The 12,233-nt window shown below is 52.5% G+C and overlaps 1 protein-coding gene across 4 annotated transcripts in view; it reads left to right on the top strand.

The window, feature by feature from the left end:
• The window catches only part of SLC24A4 (solute carrier family 24 member 4), a 178,162-nt gene that overhangs the window by 136,603 nt on the left and 29,326 nt on the right, over positions 1-12,233 (top strand). The window lies entirely within an intron of this gene.

Below are 12,233 nucleotides of genomic sequence, written 5' to 3'. Positions count from 1 at the left end.
GAGCCTGTGTGCCAGACGGCCGGCCAGATGGAGACTTGGGAAGTGCCAGTAACCCCCAGTGACTGCACTCAGATGCCCAGGGCATCGAGGCTTTCCCATGCAGTAAGAGAAACAGCCATGTGTGTTACTTTTATGGGCATGCTCAGACTCTCCAGCCCTTCCAGCACGGGCAGGCTGTTTTGCCCATGCGTTGTACATTTGCTGGGACAGGATATTCTGAGGCCATAAATGACCTTTAGACAGTTACGCCTTATCTATTTGATGACATCTCCTACCTATAAGTAAGTCAGAACAGGCGTGACTCTGCCCCCAGCCCTGAGCATCCTCCCATCTCATTGGACGGGCCCAGTGTCATCTGACTGCCAGCTCCGTGCTGACCTCACCTCTGCTGCATCCACACTGGCCTCCTCACTGTCCTTCCCAGAACAGTAGCAGGTGTGCTCCTGCCCCAGGACCTTTACACTTGCCCTTTGCTGGAATGCGCTTTCCCCAGTTATCTATATGGCTCCTTTCCTCACCTTCTTCGGGTCTCTGCAGAAACGTCACCTTCTCGGTGTGGCCTTCTTCGGGTCTCTGCAGAAACGTCACCTTCTCGGTGTGGCCTTCTTCGGGTCTCTGCAGAAACGTCACCTTCTCGGTGTGGCCTTCCCTGACCACCCTAATTTAAGTATTTTATCTATTTGGTTATCTTGTGTCTCCCCGGCTAAAATATCAGCTCCGTGCTGGCCGAGATCTTTGTCTGTTTCATTCACTGTATCCCCAGTGCCCAAGCCCGACACGTAGTAGGTGCTTAGTAGATATCCGTCAAATGAATGAATTCAGGAGTTCGTGCGCGAGAGGATCCCCAGACACACCCAGTCTGTCTTCATCTTTAACCAAACTCCTCTGCAGTCCACGATGGGAAATGAAGGCCTGAACTCTTTGGCCTCATCTCAGAGGTTTTTTCTTGGTTTCCTGCCATCCTGAGAGGCAGCAGAATTCCAAATTTTCAAGTCCAGAACTTGATGTTTTTCTGAAAAGAATTCTATGTTTTTAACATCAGGCTTACAGACCACACCTGATTTGGGACATGGCTTGGGGGGGTAGAGGGGAGAGGCTGCCCCAGCCCCTCGTCCCCATCTTTGTGGGGACACTCCTGCTTCCCAAATAGATGGTGTGGGCCCTCCTGGACTGGGCTACTCTGCCCCGTGCTTCATCTGGAAAATATAGGTTCTATTTGCAGTCACAGGGCTTCCTCGGAGTTTCTGGATTAGAGTCTCCAGAGCGTGCTGGGCACAGCTCCCCGGGGGCTCTTCTCCAAATTCAGGGCCTGGTTCCCAAACCCAGATAGTCCAAGGACTGGAACGTGGCCTGGGAATCTGCATTTTCAAACCTAGGGGCCTAGGCCAGGTTAGGAATTGCTGCTCCTGGTCAGCACCTCCCAGCCTTCTTTCACATTAAGGGAAGACCCAGAAAGTGGAATGTATTTCCCCCACTGAGGTCACAGAGGGGCCCAGCCCAGGGGTTGGGTCCTCCCCAGGGCCCCCTCTGCTGACCAGAGGGCTGAGGGATCTGTATCTCGGGCTGCCTCTAAGACATCCCTGGCACGTCGGCCCACGTCGGCCCACGTTCCGGAACACTCTGTGGGAGCAAAGGTCATGCTCAGCCAGCTAGTCTGGTGGGCTAAAGGTCGAACTGTCTTTGGGTGGGAGCTTGGCCCCTGGAACTGGGGCTGGGACACTGAGGGAGGGAGGGGTGGTCTTCTGCAGATCCTGGAAACCTGTATCAGATCATCCGTTTAGATATGCAGGAAAAAGAAGCTTTCTGTGGGGCGGAATCCTGGGAGGGAGGCGTGTCCACCCAGAGGAGAGCCTGCTCCAGGGCTGATGGACCAGGACGGGCCTGCCCCACCTAGCGTTTCTTACTTCTGTGGTCCTGAGAGGTCCGGACACAGTCCCCTGGGTACTGCACGTAGCCTCGAGCCGTCACATCACCAGCCAAGTCCACGTGGGGCTGAGAACAGGGGCTGTAATCACCAGTGGGGTTTCAGTTCCTCAGGACCTGGACGTCAGATGCCAGGGAGGCCTGGAGTGTGGCCACAGAGAGGGAGATGCATCCGTTGTCCAGGAAACAGCCTACCTTGCTGGGGAGTCGGACTGAGAAGGGGCTACTATTTGCGGTGTTCTGTTCTCCAGCCCCAGGAGGCGGATGCAATCCCCATTTTACAGACATGCGGCCCGACGGGGTCACCGTCCCCACCACCCTGTACTGCCGGTTCGTCTGGATCCTGGTCCTGATGCTGCTCATAGACCAGGGCTCTGCAGGAAAGCAGGGAAGGGACGCGCCCTTTTTGGTGGCTGCTATTCTATAAAGTGAGGCAGCCCCGTGTAAGGGCAACTCATCTTTCCATTTCCTTGAAACCTTGAGTTTGGCAGGACTTTGTGGGGTGGCCCCAGAGCCAACTACCTCCTCCCCTTGTCCTGCTGCCAGGATCTGATGCTCCTTAGAGAAGTGGCTTATGGGAAATCGGGTCTAGCTCCCTGCAGGGACTCTGGGCAGGTCACCTCCCGGGGCGGGCGGCGGTGCTTATAATGCTGCTCTCTTGCAAAGGCCAGGACCAGGTCCCTGCCCCCATGAGCCCTTCCCCAGGGAGCTCTGCCCTTCCTGGTGGGCAGGGGCTTCCTGTTGAAGTTGGTTCCACATTCCTCTTCAAGCCAAGGGCTCCAGGACGTTCCCCTGGGCCGGCCCGCAGCAGAGCCAAGTGCTGTGAGCTTCCGCCCAGCGCTTGCCTCTCCTCGCCCTCAGGAACGGGCCGGGGCTTCCTGTGTCCCTGCGGAAAGCTCCCTTTGTGTCCCTGCGGAAGTGTTTCCAGGTGTTGCCCTGGGAAACCACAAGTGACTTCCTCTCCACCTCCTCCTCCCCCCTCAGCGTGAGGAGCAGGGGTGGGAACAGAGTCGTGCGGCTGCCACCCGTTTAGGTGTGTACGGCAGCCGAGGGAAATCGAGGCTGGTGTGGACAGAGGCTTACAGGAATTTAGAGCCAGTGGATGGGACACAGCACTGTGGGAAATTCCGAGTATCCAGCCCTCCGTCCACCCGCTCGCCCTCCTCATCTTTTCAGCTCATCTCCGGTTGTGGCATCACAATCATCTGGGGCTGTAGGGAGGCCCTGAGGGGCTTTCGGGGTGGATGGCGTTCATGTTCTCCTAAACTGGACCCCAGGAAGGAAGCATGGGGCCAGGGAAGGGGTAAGGGGGTGGGGCACTGGGAAGAGGGCAGAATCCGTCCCTCTGGTCAGCTTGGAACCAGCGTGGCTGCAGGTGTCAAGGAGTGACGCCAGGCCGTCTGGTGTGCAGCTCTTCTGCATGGTCGGGGACAGGCTGGGAGGCAGGCTCTGGAGTCCAGAAGTCCCGGGTTCGAATCTCGGTTCTACCACTCACCAGCGCCCTGGCCCCGGGCAAGCTGCTTCATCTCCTAAACCTCAGTTCCTCATCCACAAAATGGGCCGATGGCACTTGGGTCTCTGTAAATAAGTAAGTAAGTGAGATAGAGCTTTAGACACTGCTTCTGTGCACTGTGTGACACATGGGTGCTCAGTAAATGTTCATCTGGGTCACAGTGTGCTTTAGTCTCATGGTTTCTGTTATACCCAGCTTCGCATGCCCTCCCCTGCTTGGGCCATAAGCGATGTTCTAGAAAGGTCACGGGTGCCAGAATCCCTGGAGGCCTGGTGCTGTGCTCATCCCCAGGGTCGGGGAGAGGGAATTAGTCTCTGCTAGGTGCCTCCTATGTGCTGGGCCCTGGGTTTCAGGCACTTTGCAGACAAGAGGATTTTTTTAAAATAATTTATTTATTTATTCATTTATTTAATTTTTGGCTGCATTAGGTCTTAGCTGCTGCACGTGGGCTTTCTCTAGTTGCTGAGAGCAGGAGCTACTCTTCATTGCGGTGCGCAGGCTTCTCATTGCAGTGGCTTCTCTTGTTGCGGAGCACGGGCTCTAGGCGTGTGGACTCCAGTAGTTGTGGCACGTGGGCTCAGTAGTTGTGGCTCGCGGGCTCTAGAGCGCAGGCTCAGTAGTTGTGGCGCACGGACTTAGTTGCTCCACGTCACGTGGGATCTTCCCGGACCAGGGCTCAAACCCGTGTCCCCTGTACTGGCAGGCGGATTCTTAACCACTGTGCCACCAGGGAAGCCCCAAGGGGATTGTTTTAGTCAGTAAATATTTGGGTACCAGACTGTTGTGGGTCTTGGGGATCCAGGTGGGAACAGGACAGCCATGGAGCCTGCCCTCTGGGACCTTGCTGGGTAAATCTGAGCGGATAATTTCATGGTCCACTTTATGTAGCATCTCCTGCCCTTACCACACAGCTGAAGGGTAGGTGAGGTGGAAACGCCAGCCGCGGCCCCCCGGGCTCTGCCCACCCACATGAAGCGTCACTGGGCTTGTGAACCAGAGCCAGGGGCACCCAGCCCCAGCCTGCATCTGGTGCCCACCAGGTCTGATGCTGGATTTATATCGACACCAGGCGCAGCCATGCTGTTCCCACTCTGAGCCACAGAGGCTGGTAATCGGGCCTCCTGGGCCAGCTGTTTGTTGTGGGAGAGGAAAAGGAGAAGGAGTTCTTCCTCCCGTGGAAACTGTGGGCTGCGGCCCAGGCACTACCCTGCAGTGGCCAGCCGGTGACCCTGAGCCCCAGCCCGGCTGGGGAAAGCCCTTAGTACAGGCTGTTTGTGGCTGACGTACAGTCTGAGACGTCCTCCTGCCCTGTGGGCCACACCCTTGCCCTCCAACTGGACTCCTCCTGCCCCCTAAGGGTAAAGAAATCACATCTTGTGTTCTGGGATGCTGGCGCCTGCGTCCACCATTATTATAGTGACCACATCTAATTGGGGACTTGCTGTATGTCCGGCGTTGAGTGAAAAATAGGGAATTCTTACAGGGCTCTTATGGGGCTTCTGTGTGCCATGCCCTGCTCTAAGAGCTTTACATGTATTCCCTCATTTAATCCTCATGACAACACGTGAGGTGGGGACGATGGTCATCTCCATCTTATGGAGAAGGAAAGGGAAGCACAGAGAGGTTAAGTGACTTTCCCACAGTCACCCAGCTACTAAGTGGAGAGCAGGTTTCCGAACTGGGCAGCCCTGACTAACTACTGCCTCTTTGTACTGTGCACTTACATTCAGTCCTCGCAGCTGCCTTGTGAGGGAGGCATTATCATTATCCCCATTTTACAGAGAGGAAAACTGAGGCTCGGAGAGGCTGTGGGACTTCCCAAGTCACACAACCATCATGTCGGGAACCACCCTTCCGCGCTTTGCCCCTTGAGCTAGGAACGCCATCCCGAGCCAGTCTACTTGGGAGCGGAAGCCCAGGCCCTGGGAGGTTCTTGAACGGTAACAGGCAGTAAAGCTTATTATTGAGCACTTGCAGTGAGCCAGGCAGGGTGCTTCACGCAGATGAACTCACTGAGTCCTCAGGACAACCCTGGAAGGTGGGTACTGTTATTATCCCCATTTCCCAAGTGAAGAAACTGAGGCTCAGAGAGGTTTAGTTGCCCAAGATCACACAGGAGGAAGGGGCAGAGCCAGGATTTGCACACTGACATTCTGACCCCAGATGTGCTGAAGGGACAGCACTGTAGCCCAACCAGGGGATTCTTTCAACTCCTTCCTTTGGAGCCCGTGAGAAAATGCTTGTCTCCGCCTGGGGTGTCTTCTAGCTTCTGCACAGGTGCCAAAGAACTCGAGTCTGTGTTGAGCAAACCATGTTGAACTGAGTTGAATTATGGGCCTTTGGGACCTGGCATGCGTTCTTCAGGCCTCGGATGGCACAGCTAAACCTTTTCTTCCTTTAGCAGCATAAAACTCGGTGCGAGCCATCTGAAGGTTTCGGGAAGCTTCCAGGGCTTCTTCTCCCCACCCCAGCCCCATCTTCTACATAGCACTGACAGAGCCGTGCTGACGGGGAAGAGAGAGGTCTGCTTAGTCTCTCTGAGCCCAGTAAGGGATACTGCAGAAATGGAGCTCTAGAAAACTCTGGGCCCTATTCTTTCCTCTTAGCCGCTCGGCACATCTGGGAACACAGTGGAGAAGCTGCTGGTGCCGTGGGCTCATGTACATGTGAAATTCCACACGCGGTTCCCGTCTGCTCCAGGCCTCCAGAGACACACGGCACTTTATGGTGGAAATGATCTTGTTTTTGCCTCGGCCGCGGGGGCCACCAGAGAAATCACACGTTCGGTAGATTGTCCCGTAAGTCAAGGTCAGGATTTCAGAGAAGTGCCCTTGTCAGCCACTGTGGAGCGCTGAGGTGTCAGTTCACACCTAGTTAGAACAGACACTGGCTGAGCACTCTTATTTTTTAATATAACAGCTTTATTGGAGTGTAATTTACTTACCCTAATGTTCATACCTTTGAAGTATAGAGTTGAGTGGTTTTTAGTCTACTCACAAAGTTGTGTACCCATCATCACCCCCATCGGTTTTCTTTAGCACCCAAAAGGAGCCCCCTATCTATTAGCAGTTATTCTCCATCCTTCCCCCATCTCCTGGCAAATGCTACTACTCTACTTTGTCTCTCTGTATTTATCTATTCTGGACACTTTATATAAATGGAATCATCCAATAAGTGGCCTTTTGTGTCTGCCTTCTTAGCGTGATGTTTTCAAGGTTCATCCACGTTGTGGCATGTGTCAGTCCTTCATTCCTTTTTATGGCTGAGTAATATTCCATTGTATGGATGTACCACATTCCTCCATTCATCAGTGGATGGACATTTGTATTATTTTCCCTTTCTGGTGATGAGTGGTTTATACAAATAGCTACTAAAGCATAATAGGGAAAGGGGGGGTCTGTTTCTATCTTTTAATTTAAATGAAAGCGGTTTTCCTCTGAATTCTCTGTGGTTAACAACAAATGGTCTCTGAATACTAGAGTTAAAAGGGATTTTGGGAATTTTAGACCTTCTTATATTCCAAAGCAGGAAACTGAGGGGAAGGGGCTTGCCCAAGGGGCGGTCTTGACCAGACAGAGCTGGGCATCTGGACCACCTGCCCTAGAATCTGCTCTGTGATGACCCTGCAGCCAGGCCCGTGCAGTGCAAGCTGGGAAGTGAAGGGGCCCAGGACCCACCATGCACCAGGTATGTGCTGGGGTCCTGAGGTCACACAAGCTCCCTTTGAGATAGAAGGAGACCTTTTCCCCCCCTCCCCCCCGATAAGGATATAGGGGTGTGTTATGGATCCCACGAGCAGGGAAACAGCTGGACTCCCCCAGGGGCCGGACTCGGGACCTCCGTGAGTGTTGCGGCTCTTGTCTTCATTTCTCCACACCTGCCTGTCTCGTTCTGCTCTTTGGCTGCAGACCGGCTTTTCTCAAATTCACTGTCAGTGCACACGGCAGATCGTGGCCTCCCACTGGCCCCAGACTGACTCCTGACAGGTCCTTCTTCCCTAACTTGGTTCACTGGTGTTGCATCTGAATTCCAGAGTCCCGAGAGGGAGAGAAAATGCTACAGTCCCAGAGGTCAGGAGTTCACCCCTGGTCAGAAGCCGTGCTCGCCAACACGGCTTTGGTGGCCCCCGGGAGGGTGGGCTAGAGGGAAGGAGGGCTGAGCCCACGTGCCTGCACCCCTTGTAGGTGTCTATGACAAGTAACTCCAGCTTCATCAGGACATGATGAATAGAACTCATCTCAGATGCAGGAGAAATTGATAGACGTAGGTCCCTTATGCAGTGGTGGGAAGGACGCTTCTGGCTGGGCACCAGCGGTGACTCCCACTGAACCGCTGCCACCACGCCAGGATTGGGGAGGTGGGGAGCTGGGATGCACCCAAATGTTCAAGAACTCACCGTCAGAACTGTGACCCAGGGACCATGAGGCCGCTGCCGCAGCTGATCTCTAGCGCCCCAGCACCACGCAGTGGACACGGGGCTGCCGGTCCAGCCTGAGGGACCATCTCTGATTCCCACTCAGCTAGCACCTGGGCACGGACATGCTACTGCAGCAGGACTAACATCCCCAGAGCCCTGCTTAACAGTGGTGCATCTAAAGCAGCAGAAAGGCAGCCCGGCCCCACCTCAACTCTGCTTTTCAAAGGGACCCAATCTGAGTCCAGAACTTCAGCTGCAAGGGAGTCTGGGAAACGCCTCTGCAGACGCAGTAGGAGGAAGTTGGCCTGGGGAATGCTGAGGACCCACTCAGCGTGTCCACCCCCGTGGGAGCTGCAGCGAAGCGTGGAGAGAAGCAGTACAGCCAATCTTAGCTGATGACTTACGCCAGAGCAGCTCTAGCGAGGGACTCGTGTGGCTTCCAACCTCCTAGTGAAACAGAGGAGGGGACAGGGCCCCGACCTGTAGCTTCATGGAGCCCCAGCCCCGCACTGTGCTTCACACCTTATATTTGGTGCTTAGCTTCTGCACACAGCCCTGCTGGGTGGCTCGTGTGGTCCCCGTTTCCCGGGGGAGGAAATGGGGGCTCAGGAAGCTGCACACAGGTGAGTGGGGGCCACGGGCAGGGCTGGTACCGCAGGCCTGCCTGACCCCCGAAGTGCCGTCCTCGGCCTGGTCCCAGTGTTGCCTTTGGCCAAGAGGGCCCCCAAGCTGGAGCACCTGCTCTGGAGTGCAGGGGGCGGCCAGCTGCTGGGTCTGCGTGGTTTGTAAGCACCGGGAGCCCACAGCCCGGCCCTGAATGTTTGCTGGATGTTTAAAGCGAGCGTGCCTGCCAGCGCAGGACCAGCAAGCGTTCTTCACTTCGTTGGTGTTCGTGGGACCAGCGGCCTCTGTTTCACCCTCCCCGGGGCCTCCAGATTCAAGGTGCGGCCTTCAGAGGCGGGACAATGAGCTCTGTGCTTTTTGCCTTTTTTTAGTCTCCCCACAGATCGTTGGAGTGGGTGAGGCGGGGCAGTTACCACCTCACAGACAAGGACAAAAGGAGGCTCAGAGAGGGTGAGGGTCCACCTGCTGCCACACAGTTGCGAGTGACAGAGGATGAAACAGCTCTCTTTGGCCCCAAGCCTTGGGATTCCTGAGGCGGAGTGCAAAGCTGGCCATAGCTTGGGATCATCGTTAGAATCAGGGAGTTGACGAACCGACCCCAGCTCTGGGACGCACTTACATCCAGTCCCAGAGCTGGACATGATAGGGGCTGTGGACACGTACGCGGAGCTGGGATAAGGGTCCCTGGGAGCTGCACCAACCGAGGGAACTCTGGGCCCGGCTTCTCTGTTGACTGGGAGGTCCTGGTCTGTTTGTCTGATCTGTCCCCCTCTCCTGTGTGGGAGGATGCTTCTTGGGGAAGCACGAACAGGGTTCCGGAGGCTGAACCGTGTTACCCGAGTGTGCGGTGTGAGGGGGAGACTGGGCCAAGGGCACGTCCCTGGGGAAGGGCTCTCTCAGCCCCCGCAAGCTTTCCAGGTCCCTGCACTGAGCTGCCAGGGCGTCTATTACCGGGCCTTTGGTCCCTGTGCACTCAGCCCTGACTGCCCACATCTCCGTGTCAGCCCTCAGCGGGGCCTGCCTTGCTGAAGCCTGTTTCCTCTCACATCCTCCCTTTCGGTCTTCTCCTTCCTCCCCAGCCTCAGCCTGGCAGCTCGGTTTGGTTACAGCCCTGACTTGTCTGCTTCCCATGGGGCCCCTCCTTGCCCCTCTAATGCCTTCAGGGTCAAAAGGCATCCTCCAGGACTCAGGACAGTGTAATTAAGAGGCTTTGGTTTTGGACTTCTGGGTCTGCCACTTCCTAGCTGTGTGACCTTGGGCTAGATGGCTTACTTCTCTGAACCTGTTTTAGTCTTCATAAAACCACCCAACCCAGTGCTTGAGTAGCAGATACTCGGTAACTGGAAGTTAATTAACCATTAATATCGACAAAAGCTACACTTTGGTGCTTGCTCTGCACCAGGCGTTGTGCTAAATGTATCTCCCATGTTGGCTCACTTCAGTCTCACAATAGCACTGAGAGGTAGACAGTGAGCACAATGAAACTGTTGTTATCCCCATTTTGCAGGTTAGAAAACTGAGATACACAGAGGCTAAATATTTTTCCAAGGTCACCCAGGTAGAATATGCCAGAGCTGGTATTTGAAGCTGGCAATCTAGCTACCATTAACCCTGGGGCTTCTGTGCCCCTCAAAGACCAATCAATTTAATGGTAAGTCTAAATTTAAGGATAAAACAGAAGTCTATTAAAAGTAACTAAAAATTATTGATCCTAAAGTTCATTAACCCCTAAGGAATAAGAAAACTTTAATGATTCCCCTTCTTAAGAGGATTTTTCTGTTTCGATCACAGCCATGAGCTAAAAGTATAAAGCTCTGTGCTGACGGTCGACACCTCTGTCAGCCAGTGGGTAGTAGAAGGACTTCCACAGGCTTTGAAATCACAGGACTCAGAGGGCAGGCGAGCAGTATAGTACAGAGGACCCAGGATTTAAACTCTAAAGACCTGCGTTCAAGTCCAGGTACCATCTCTCACTTTGTGATGTTTACGTCACTGAATTTCACCAAACCTTAGCTTACTTACCTGTGAAATGGGGAGATATGAAAAATAGAGTGTTGATATGGAAAATAGAGTATTTGTGAAAACCACCTCCGAGATGTGTGAGGCACAACACAAATGTTGAATAATGATGAGGGGTCTGTTCATTAATCCAGCCTTGACAACGCTCCACCTTCCCCTGCATCCCCTTGCCTCCCCACAAGGGCCAGACTAGAGGCCATGGGCTGGGAAAGCAGGGTCTATTTGTGACTCTGCCACTAATTTTCTGTGAGATTTGGGCAGTTCATTAACCTTCATGCATCTTGGTTTTCTTCTTTATAAACAGTTAAGCAAGTGAGATTTATCTCAGGAATGCAAAGCTGATTCAGCACTTGAAGAACAATTAATGTAACACACTGTATTTTTAGACTAAAGGGTGAAAACCACATGATCATCTCAACAGACACAAAAAAGCATCTGTCAAAATCCAACACCCTTTCTTGATTTAAAAAAAAAAACAAAACATTCAACAAACTAGGAATAGAAGCACGTTTCCTCAATCTGATAAAGGGCATCTCCAAAAAAACCCAAAGCTAACGTCATACTTGATGGTGAAAGACTGAAGACTTTTCCCCCTAAGATCAGGAACAAGACAAAGATGTCACTCTTTCCTCTTCTATTAAACATTGCGCTAGAGGTTCTGTCCAGGGTAAATAGGCAAGGAAAAATAAAACGCATCCAATTTGGAAAGGAAGAAGTAGAGCTGTACTCACAGATGACATGATCTTATATATAGAAAATCCTAAGAAATCCACCCAAAAACCCCCACAACCCTATAAGAGTTAATAAACTTGCAGAATACAAGGTCAGTATACAAAATCCAATTGTATTTCTATACATTAACAATCTGAAGATGAAATTAAAATTTCATTTACAATGCCCTCAGAAACAACAAAATACTTAGGGATAAATTTAACAAAGGTAGAACAAGATTTGTACACTGAAAACTATAAAATATTATTGAAAGAAATTAAGGAAGATTAAATAAATGGAAAGGCATCCTGAGTTCATGGGTTGGAAGACTTAAAATTTTTAAGATGGCAGTAGTCCTCAAGTTCATCTACAGATTCCATGCAATCTTTATCAAAATCCAAGCTAGCTTTTTTTTGCAGAAATTGACAAGCTGATTCTAAAATTCATATGGAAATGCAGGGGACCCAGAATAGCCAAAACAATCTTGAACAAAGTTGAAGGGCTTCCTGATTTCAAAACTTATTACGAAGATATAATAATCAAGACTGCCTGGTACTGGCATGAGATAGAAATATATATCAATGGAATAGAATTGAGAGTCCAGAAATACACCCATACGTTTAAGGTCAGTAATTCTGCATAAGGGTGCCAAGACAATTCAGCGGGGGAAAAACAGTCTTTTCAACAAATGGTGGGCTTCCCTGGTGGCGCAGTGGTTGAGAGTCCGCCTGCCGATGCAGGGGACGCGGGTTCGTGGCCCGGTCCGGGAAGATCCCACATGCCGCGGAGCGGCTGGGCTCGTGAGCCATGGCTGCTGAGCCTGCACGTCCGGAGCCTGTGCTCCGCAACAGGAGAGGCCACAACAGTGAGAGGCCCGCGTACTGCCAAAAAAAAAAAAAAATGGCGCTAGGAAAATTAGATAGCCACATTTTTAAAAAGAAGTTGGACTCCTAATTCACACCATATACAAAAGTTAACATGAAACAGACTTAAATGTAGTAGCTCAATATATGAAACTCTTAGAAG

The sequence above is a fragment of the Pseudorca crassidens genome, chromosome 1 (assembly GCF_039906515.1).
Source record: "Pseudorca crassidens isolate mPseCra1 chromosome 1, mPseCra1.hap1, whole genome shotgun sequence".
NCBI classification, from domain to species: domain Eukaryota; kingdom Metazoa; phylum Chordata; class Mammalia; order Artiodactyla; family Delphinidae; genus Pseudorca; species Pseudorca crassidens.
Note: the sequence above shows the minus strand (reverse complement) of the source record. Positions and strands in the feature narration are given on the sequence as shown.